We start from the raw sequence: 11,494 nt of genomic DNA, 5'->3' as shown, positions 1-11,494 counted from the left end.
TTCCCGTGGTGGAGGTGGTGGTTAGTTATTCCTAATGATCCTAGGATTCTTTGAGTTTAGAAGTGGTTATCTTATGACTTGACACACTATAGTCTGATTCATTTGAAAAGTCCATAATGATATCATTGTTAAGGGAGTCACAAAAATATTGAAAGATATTGAGGATACGAGTTTTTTTGTTGCCTAGAAGTGATTTTTAGGTAAATCAAAAGTGAATTATTGCACCTTCTATATATGACTTCAAAACCCTATCTTTGCCTGCATTAATAGCGGTTGCACCTTCTATGGATGACTTCAGAACCCTATCTCTACCTGCATTTGTTAGATGGTGGATCTAGTGGTTTGATATCTATCATGTTTCTAGCGAAGTTGATTATCTAGTGGTTTGACATCTATCATGTTTCTAGCAAAGTTGATTTTTAATTGCTCGGGCATTTATCTGCAGAGTCCCTTAGTCCATCGTGTTAGTTGATTTGTTTTGTTGTTTATCATTCTTTAGTTGTATCTTATCGTTCTATGTGACTATCTTCTTTGTATTTTGATGACTTTTTATTATTAATATACTATTTTATCATTAAAAAAAATCAATAAAATTATATTTCATTTTAATATTTAAATATGAAAAAATGTAGACTAATATATTTAAATTACTGAAAATGTAAGTAGAAATATAATTTAATTCAAATGGAGAAATCCACTTTTAGAGTACAGATAATTTTGATCTGTAAAACTGATTGACTTTTCAACAAAATAAACTAGATTTGTTCGGAACATCATGGAGGAATCTTGATGATTTCTTTCAAAGTTTGTAATATGCAATTATGCATTCATCCGGGAAATGGCGATATCACATGTTGATCTTATAATTTAGAGAGTGAAAGAAAAAACCAAAAAAAGAATAAGTTATACAATGTGAACTAGAGTAGTGATGAACCCGTATCTAATCACAGCAATATATAATTATGGATATCATATTCTTAATGTTCAAAAAGCACATGAAATAATGCAAAGTCAAATGTATATACTTCACAATCAAAGGTTGCAACAACTACCACATGGATTATTAATGCAAAACACACAAGATTTATTTTACATTCCCTTAAAAATATTAGGAAAAAAATAAATAAGAAGAGAAAATTATATAAAAACCTTTAGTAGTTAGCATTTTGTCAAGATAAACAAAGCAGGGCTGCTAGGAGGAAATTACAGAAGAACAGAACATGTTGCCTTAACTTCTCTAATCATTTCATTTTGTCAACATGCTGAATGTATATTCTATTTCTAATTAATAGTTGGAGATTGAAATGGTGTCGGGTTCTAGCTATCAAAAATTAACCTAATGGAAAAGAAGTGGCCAACTGGAGGAATAATTTAAACCATTTGAACCAAAATGAAACCAATTGAATATTTGAATTGGTCCTTCATGATGGCTACACCTTAACGATTCAAACATGTTATAAATACTTGGTCTTTCATTCAGCTTTTCACAGTAATCACTAACACCGAAACATCTTCTTTCTTTCTATCTTTTCCTTTTCTTCTTCTAAGAATATTTGTGGGGATATCTAAAAACATAAGAATTGGAGTTAGCAAGTTTTTTCTTTCTACTCATGACTGCTATGGCCAGTAGCCCCAAAAGGGGTCATAACTGGCCTCCAATGGCAATGGCATTGGCCATTGTTTTGATTTCCACTACTGTAGTTTCTGCTGCTGCAGATAGTTATATTTACTCTTCACCTCCACCACCTTATGAGTACAAGTCACCTCCACCACCCTCACCTTCACCACCACCACCATATGTGTACAAGTCACCCCCTCCTCCACCATATGAACACAAGGCTCCATCTTATGTGTACAAATCCCCACCGCCTCCATCTCCTTCACCACCACCTCCTTATGTATACAAGTCACCACCTCCACCATCCCCATCACCACCACCTCCTTATGTATACAAGTCACCACCTCCACCATCCTCATCACCTCCTCCTCCATACATTTACAAGTCTCCACCACCACCACCATATGAACACAAGGCTCCATCATATGTGTACAAGTCACCACCTCCCCCATCTCCATCACCACCACCTCCTTATGTGTACAAGTCACCACCTCCACCACCATATGTGTACAAGTCACCACCTCCTCCATCTCCATCACCCCCACCACCATACTATTACAAGAGTCCTCCACCACCCTCTCCCTCGCCTCCACCTCCTTACTACTACAAATCTCCTCCACCACCCTCACCTTCACCTCCACCTCCTTACTACTACAAATCTCCTCCACCACCCTCACCTTCACCTCCCCCACCATACTATTACAAGTCTCCACCACCACCTTCTCCCTCACCACCACCTCCATATTACTACAAATCTCCACCACCACCCTCACCCTCCCCTCCCCCACCGTACTACTACAACTCTCCCCCACCACCATATATACACAAGGATCCACCATACTATTACAAGTCCCCGCCACCACCTTCACCATCTCCACCACCACCGTACTACTACAAATCTCCTCCCACTCCATCTCCTATTCCCCATACCCCATACTACTACAAATCTCCTCCCCCTCCATCTCCTATTCCCCATACCCCATACTACTACAAGTCTCCCCCACCACCCAAGGTCCTTCCACCACCATACTATTATAACTCTCCTCCTCCACCTGTTGTGTATCCTCACCCACATCCCTACCACCACTCATTGATTGTGAAGGTAATCGGTAAAGTCTACAGCTTCAGGTGTTATGACTGGGAGTATCCTGAAAAATCTCATGACAAGAAACATCTCAAAGGTACATTACATTACTAAGGATTAGACTTCTTTAGAGTAATGAGTTTAGAGTATATTCTTAACTAATTGTCTGTTAAATTATTTATTTATTTTTTAAATTTAATTTTAATTAATATAACATTGGCATAGTTTTAATCATTAATGTTTTTGAAGAAAATAAAATACTATCAGTTTTGTTTTAGGATATATATCCATAGATAATCAAATATAAAATGTAACTTAATTTCTATACATAATACAAAACATGAGTTCCTAAGAACCGGCCTCATAAAATTAATTTTGACAAGTATTGTTTAACATTCTGCTATTTTAATAATATTGTCCAATATAATAAGTGTCTTCAAATTTTACTTAAACTAATTTTGTTTTGGGGCAGGTGCTGTTGTTGAGGTGACATGCAAAGCTGGGAGCAAAATCATTAAGGCTTATGGTAAAACTAAGATCAACGGAAAGTACAGCATTACAGTTGAGGACTTTGACTATGTCAAATATGGTGCCACAGTGTGCAAGGCCGCCCTTTATGCTCCACCTAAAGGCTCCCCCTTTAACATACCTACTAAGCTAAACGAAGGAACTAAATTGTACTTGTATTCCAAAGACAAGTATGAGGTTGTGCTTAAGGCTAAGCCATTTGCTTATGCTTCAAAGAAACATTTTAAAGAATGTGAGAAGCCCAAGCCTTCACCAACTCCATACTACTACAAATCACCTCCACCTCCCACACCAGTTTACAAGCACAAATCGCCACCTCCACCGGTCCATTATTATTCACCTCCATATTACTACAAGTCACCTCCTCCTCCTGTGAAATCGCCACCAACTCCTTACTACTACAAATCACCTCCACCTCCCTCACCGATTTACAAGTACAACTCACCACCTCCACCGGTTTACAAGTACAAGTCGCCTCCTCCCCCGGTCCATTATCCCTCACCAGTTTACAAGTACAACTCACCACCTCCCCCAGTCCATTATTACACTCCTCCATATTCCTACAAATCACCTCCACCTCCCTCTCCGGTTTACAAATACAACTCACCACCTCCACCGGTCCATCATGATTCTCCCCCATACTACTACAAGTCACCTCCACCCCCCTCACCAGTTTACAAGTACAACTCTCCACCTCCACCAGTTTACAAGTATAAGTCGCCTCCTCCCCCGTCCACTATCCATCACCGGTTTACAAGTACAACTCACCACCTCCACCGTTTTATAAGTACAACTCACCACCTCCTCCAGTCCATTATTATTCTCCTCCATATTACTACAAGTCACCTCCACCTCCTTCTCCGATTTACAAATACAACTCACCACCTCCACCAGTCCATCATGATTCTCCCCCATATTACTACAAGTCACCTCCACCCCCCTCACCGGTTTACAAGTACAACTCACCACCTCCACCGGTTTATAAGTACAACTCACCACCTCCACCGGTTCATTATTATTCTCCTCCATATTACTACAAGTCACCTCCACCTCCATCTCCGGTTTACAAATACAACTCACCACCTCCACCGGTCCATCATGATTCTCCCCCATATTACTACAAGTCACCTCCACCCCCCTCACCGGTTTACAAGTACAACTCACCACCTCCACCAGTATACAAGTACAAGTCACCTCCACCCCCCTCACCGGTTTACAAGTATAACTCACCACCTCCACCAGTATACAAGTACAAGTCACCTCCTCCCCCAGTCCATTATCCCTCACCGGTTTATAAGTACAACTCACCACCACCTCCATATTATTACAAGTCCCCACCTCCACCATCCCCGTCCCCTCCTCCACCATACTATTATAAGTCCCCACCACCACCCTCGCCATCTCCACCGCCACCTTACTATTATAAGTCACCTCCTCCACCTAAGGAGATTTCAAACCCACCATACTACTATAAGTCACCACCCCCACCATCACCTTCCCCTCCTCCACCATACTATTATAAGTCCCCACCTCCACCATCACCATCCCCACCCCCTCCATACTATTACAAATCTCCTCCACCACCATCACCATCACCACCACCTCCCTACTATTACAAATCACCTCCACCACCATCACCATCTCCTCCCCCTCCATACTATTACAAATCTCCACCACCTCCATCACCATCTCCACCCCCTCCCTACTATTACAAATCACCTCCACCACCCTCACCATCGCCACCACCTCCTTACTATTACAAATCTCCCCCACCTCCATCTCCATCATCACCACCTCCTTATCACTATCAAAGTCCTCCTCCACCATCTCCCATTTCTCATCCTCCCTACTACTACAAATCCCCTCCACCACCGTCACCATCTCCTCCACCTCCTTACCACTATGTGAGTCCTCCCCCACCTGTAAAGTCATCTCCACCGGCAGCTTATGTCTATGCTTCACCACCACCGCCTATCTACAATTAGTCTCGGAACACCAAAGCACTAAACACAATAAATCATGTAAGTTTACCATTGTTTCAATCATAACATTTGCATCTTCACACACCCACACACGTAAATATACATGTTTAAATCTTATGTGAATTAGCCAATTTTTTCAGGTTCTAGTTTTCATGAAGGAATAAAGGCAAGCTCCATTCGGAGAAAAGTGAAACATCTAGCTTCCTATACAAATTATTTGAATAAAAGTATGAATATACCATCTTTGAGCTACGGTATTCGTGATCTAGATGAGAGTATATTTATTTGATGGCCATCTTGCACTTCCTAATCTTAATGTATTCAAGTGACTGACAAATCAAAAAAAGGAAGCTGAGATTAATTTTTTTGATCAATTTTATTGTTATTGATTATTTTTTATATTATACCTTGTTGTTTTCTGAAAAAATAAGTCTTATTAATGAAGAATTACATTCAATCTCTTTCCACCTAATTAGTTTTTGTTTCTTTTGTACAACTATCAATCATGTTAGCAAGACAAAGCACAGCACCGTATCACCATAATATTCATTATTATTCATTGCATACGAGATAGAAAATAAGAAAACTATATCTAACTATTAAATGGGGGAAAAAACTACAAGTGACAAAATGTACCTTAGAGTTTTGATATATGTGTTAGAATTAGAAACCCAAGCTTTTAATAGCTCTCTCCAAGATTCTCTGTTTCTACAAATGAAGTTTCTATATTAATCAATTATATATGAGAGACTTGTGTTGCAGACCAAGAATGCAACTGACTTAAAAAAAAGTTTTTCTAAAATGTGAAATAAACTATACACATGTAAGCATATCATAGAAGTGTAAAGGGTCATAAATATAGGCTTCGCCATTATTCGTGTGTATTAGTCCATAACATTTAGCTTAAATGAGGATACTATACTGGTTTCTTCCTATTGTATCATAGATTTAACTACTAATACTTATGTATTAGATCAGATGGCAATTTGTTTTTTTTCTCAATAAAATTGAAAAAATGGTGCAACTTAATCCTAGAATTATTTTATGTCATACAACAGCATAACGGTTTCAGCTTATTTTCATAAGCTCTCTAAAATAGTTTACAAAATCAGCTTATACATGAGCATTTATATGACAAGTGTTTATACTACAAGTGTTCTTAATTAAGTTGTATAATCAAATATGGGTATAATATTGCAAACATAAGATGCAAATAGTGTAAAATTGATGAAAGTTCACTCACAGGAGTTCATGAGGGAAGAGAAAAGATGTACTCCACTTGTCAATTACCTAATGACTAAGAAGATGGAAAATTAATTAGGCTATGTTTGGTATGTTTGGATTGATGGAGTAGAATAGAGTGGAGCGGAATGGAACATGATGAAATGGAACGAAGCACAGCGGAATGGAATCAGCGTTTCCATTCCATTGTATACACCTCAAATTGGAGAAATGAAAATCGAAGGACCGGATGGAATGAACTCCATCATGTTCCATTCCGCTTCATCCATTATTTACAAATTAAAACAATAGAATCCGATTATATACAACTTAATTTCATTCCATCACATTCCACAAATCCAAACATTCATTCAGAGGTAGTTAGCTATATTTGATTAAACAGAAACCATGAAAATCAACAATCAAAATTGAAAAATAAAATAATGAATGGGAGAAAAAAGATTCACACAAAAAATAGTTTCTCGAAACTCTTGTCTCCTTTCAATCCAGTACACTTCTACTTTCATCTTCAGTCAACTAAACAAAAAAAGTTTCTCGAAATTCAAATACCCAAAAAACCTAAAATGAAAAAATGGTTGAATCAAAGCGCAAATGGAACCTGGCACTGCGTTGGAGAAACACGTGAAAGATAGGGCGTTCAACTTGACGGTGACGTAGCGGAAGAATGTGTGGATTTCACCGGAGAATGAGCTGTGCGATGCGAGTTCTGCTGCAATTGGTTAACTCGGTTATGGCTTGCTCCATTTCAGAGCAGTGAGTTGCGATCAAAGCTTATTTTTGGGGACTTCTGCAATTTGCAAAAAAATGTTATGAACATCAAATTTTAGACACTTTTTTTAAAGAAAATATAATAATAAATTTAGATGTATTTCGTCAAAATATTTTGTGTATTAATTTTATAAATATAAATAAATATGCTTCTTTTTTTTTTCATGTGCGAAAAGGAAAAAAATGATTATATTCTAATGAAAGACACTTCAACCTATTAAGTCAATTCAAATATTCAAATGATAATTGTGCAAAGAGAGCTATTTTGTGAGATAGCCAGTTCGAATATATAACTTGAGAACAAAATTTTAGTTAAATAAGTTTAGTGTATATGTTAATCTCACTTTAAAAAAACAAGAAAATTGTTGTTAATACATCTTCATTACAAGATATCTCATTTGATTACCACCTAATTTCATAAGGATATATGCAAAAGAGTTTTTCTTTTAAGAATGCAGTGGATGGAGATTTCAAAATCACTAACCACATAGTTTCAAATTAACTCAAAAATGATATGCATCACGATGAAATCTTAGTGTTAGGAGGTTTGAAAAGCACATGATTTGCTTGAAGTTGACATACCAACGGATGGTAGTTCAAGTTAGCATAATTTGAAACTATGCATGTAAAATGCATGTAAAATATTTGACATGTCCATATCACCATAATAATTAAATTGAAATTGATCATTTAAGTTGCGCTCAAAATCACCATAACCTATTTGTCTCAAATTTGTTAATGTGCTACCATCAGCATCTAGAAACATGTATTATTGTCCATATCAACATCTAGCACACAAAAACACACACACACACACAGAGAGAGAGAGAGAGAGAGAGAGAGAGAGAGAGAGAGAGAGAGAGAGAGAGAGAGAGAGAGAGAGAGAGAGAGAGAGAGAGAGAGAGAGGAAGAGAGAGAGAGAGAGAGAGAGAGAGAGAGAGAGAGAGAGAGAGAGAGAGAGAGAGAGAGAGAGGAGAGAGAGAGAGAGAGAGAGAGAGGAGAGAAGAGAGAGAGAGAGAGAGAGAGAGAGAGAGAGAGAGAGAGGAGAGAGAGAGAGAGAGAGAGAGAGAGAGAGAGAGAGAGAGATTTCATATGTGATCCCTGCATGGGAGTTAGAAAACTTCACGAAAAGAATAACATCATATGCAAAAAAAATAAATGTGATTGAGGGGGTCCATTACGAGATAACATGACAGGTTTCCAATGACCTTTTTGATTTCCCTCATGATTGTCTGCGACGAGAATTCCATACAAATAACGAAGAGATATGGTGAAACAGGGTCACCTTTCCAGAATCTTCTAGTCATAATAAAATTTGATAGTCGTATCTCATTCCAAAGAATAGACATAGAGGAGCTAGTTACACAGTGCATGATCAACTTTATAGTTATGGGAGGAAACTTGTTTCGCTTCAAAAAAAAAATCCAAGAAATCGTAATTAACTTTATTATAGGACTTTCAAGATCTATTTTGAACACTATGTCATCTTTTTTATTTTTAGATTTACGCATAGAATGAATTACTTCTTGAAGGATAATGACATTGTTATTTGTTCCTTTACCAGGAAAGAAACTACTTTGGAAGGGCCCAACTGTCTGATTTAGATAAGGACATAGTCAATTGACCATAATCTTCGTAATAAGCTTGTAAATAGTGTTACACAAGCTAATGGTCCTGAACTCCTTAAAATTTTGGGGGACTTCTACCTTAGGAATTAATGTGATAAGAGTCTCAGAAAGATAGGAGTGAAAGCTACATTTCACAAAAGAATCTGATATAAGTTGGACAACATCATATTTAACTATATGCCAAAACTATTTAAAGAAAATACCCTGGAATCCATCAGGATCAGGCGCCTTCAAAGGGTGCATTTGATTCAACGGCACAATGCATAAGTAACTTATTGCCTCGTCACAGGTGAGTCAAAGAGTGTTGGGCTTCTTCAATAAGGATCAGAGTCATAGTTTAGTCACCCATACTAGCGGGGAGTATATGAGATGTGGGAAGAAAAAGATCTTTAAATAAAGTTAATGCTTCTTCTCTGAGAATAGTGTCATCATTGCACCAAACATTATTGTAAAGATGAAGGTCATGGACTTTATTTCTCTTCTGTCTGATTATCGTCTTGGTATGAAAAAATTTGGTGTTACGATCTCCCAATTTAATATAATCATCTCTAGTCTTTTGATACCAATGAATCTTCCCTTGCGCAAAGATATCATCATACTCCTATTAAAGCTCTTGTTGAAGATAAACTAGTATTGTTGAATCTATCATCTCCAAATAGCATTGGATATCATTGAGTCTCTTCTCAATGTTGGACTTCTGTTTGTTGATATTGCCAAAAGTTTCCTTATTAAAAAGGATAGAATTGTGTTGCACATTTCTGATACAAGTTGCAATGCCATATGAGTATTTCCTTCAAACAGGCTGGACTATATTTGAGTATTCCAGGTGAGTGATACAAGATGCCTCAAACCTAAAAGGACGCATCATGTGGTCTTGGAGGGGGGGCTACACCTAAGGAGAATGGGTTTGTGATCATAATGAAATTTACACAACAACTCAACATATGCATCAAAGAAGTCCATGCTCCAAGTAACGCCAATCATGGCCCTATCCAACTTGCAATAGACCATTCGATTACCAGTACAAGGCCTATTCCATGTGGATTTCCCACCAATCATGTCTACTTCAACTAAATTACATTTATCAATGACATTCAACAAAGCAACTTCCCTATAATGATTAAAATTACCTCCTTTTTGTTCACTCAGATGAATGATATAGTTAAAGTTTCCAATCAACATCCAGGATCATCAACAGGGTTCCTCATGTCAATGAGGTGGAGCCACGAGTCAAGACGAGAAGTGTACACAGTGAAGGAGAAGAGTGATCCAAAACACATCGGAATTTAAAAAAATTCTCCTTTAGTGATCCTTACGAATGGGCATGATCAGTGATAGAATCGTTACCTCTTGAGGCGATTCAAACCTTTGATGCAAATCTACGGAGCGATCACGAACGTTGAACGATGACAACGCCTCTACTCAGTCCACACGAACAGATTTCCTTCAATCTCAGTGCTAGCTGCTACGAATGAAGGTTTTGAGTGTGTGTGTGTGTGTGTGTGTGTGTGTGTGTGTGTGTGCGTGTGTGTGTGTGTGTGTGAGAGAGAGAGAGAGAAACGAAATTGAAACTACACAAATGCTTCTGCACAAGGGTTCTATTTATAGAACCACTTGTGTGGGTTGCAAGCTAAAAAAAGCCCACTTAAGTGTATGTGGCCCATATCTTATAATATGCCAAAATCACTTAAGCGTGTGGTACCTTACCATATTTCGTATTCTACTTAAGTACATCGTACCTTACGATGTTCTACAATTCACTTAAGTGCACCGTACCTTACGGTGTTCCTTAGTTACTCTATCTCTCATCAATCCGTCCTTTTGTGTGTGACCCTGTAGGTTTTTGCGGCATTGGCAATTATATTAAATCATGTATTTAACATAATAAACAGTGAGCGATATCTAGCAACACATCACTGCTACCTAAGACACGAAAATGTCATGTGATCTGACAAATCCTTTTGTGATAATACTTATGTGTATAATTACTCGTTTGCCCTTATGTCTATATTGAACACAATGCATAGACCGTGTCATCCTTGTCCAGTTCAATATTGGTCCCATAGACATTTATCCTGTTACGCAGAATGGGCAAATTCCATCTAGGTCACTCATGTCCCTTAGCATGCTTCGTGGAGTACCCATCAACTGTCTTTATGGTCATCCAGTTACGGACAATGTTTGATCAGCAATAAGGCATTCGACTCTACATCTAGGGTCACTAGTGGTTTCAGGTCGAAGGGTGGTATACACCATTATCACCATGAGAATAACTTATGACACTTTGCATAATATTATATATAGTATTCTCATAGCGGGTCAATCCAGTATAAATATTACTCTTAATATTCATACCTATGTTTAAGACTTGTAACTCCTTATCCATGATCCATGAGATGTGATCATCAGTCTATATACATAATAGTCTTAATGCTTTAATGTTATCCCACTTCACAATAAAGCTCGACTATGGATACTTTAAGAATAATGTCCTTATGTTTAATGTGATCTCATGATTAAGTCACACTTGATACATTAAATGGACTAGCTATTCTAGGAACTTTATTAAACAAACATAATAAAGAAAAAGCCTTTTATTATTAATAAATAATTTGATACAAGTACCAAAAGTATTGGCGTCTAG

At 37.6% G+C, this 11,494-nt stretch overlaps 1 long non-coding RNA gene and 1 pseudogene across 6 annotated transcripts; one reads left to right on the top strand and one right to left on the bottom strand.

The window, feature by feature from the left end:
* Positions 1–1,085: 1,085 nt before the first annotated feature.
* On the top strand, positions 1,086–5,669 carry LOC127093251 (extensin-2-like; annotated as a pseudogene).
* On the bottom strand, positions 2,622–7,799 carry LOC127093255 (uncharacterized). Of its 6 annotated transcripts, none has more exons than XR_007792498.1 (4): positions 7,707–7,799; positions 7,053–7,241; positions 5,849–5,920; positions 2,622–2,766 (listed from the first exon to the last, which is right to left on the bottom strand). It is a non-coding gene; the product is annotated as an uncharacterized LOC127093255 (long non-coding RNA). The 6 variants fall into 6 exon arrangements; XR_007792497.1 differs by lacking the exon at positions 7,707–7,799 and adding an exon at positions 7,567–7,695; XR_007792499.1 differs by lacking the exon at positions 7,707–7,799 and adding an exon at positions 7,437–7,543.
* Positions 7,800–11,494: the final 3,695 nt, after the last annotated feature.

This window comes from Lathyrus oleraceus, chromosome 6, assembly GCF_024323335.1.
Source record: "Lathyrus oleraceus cultivar Zhongwan6 chromosome 6, CAAS_Psat_ZW6_1.0, whole genome shotgun sequence".
Taxonomy (NCBI): Eukaryota; Viridiplantae; Streptophyta; class Magnoliopsida; order Fabales; family Fabaceae; genus Lathyrus; species Lathyrus oleraceus.
Note: the sequence above shows the minus strand (reverse complement) of the source record. Positions and strands in the feature narration are given on the sequence as shown.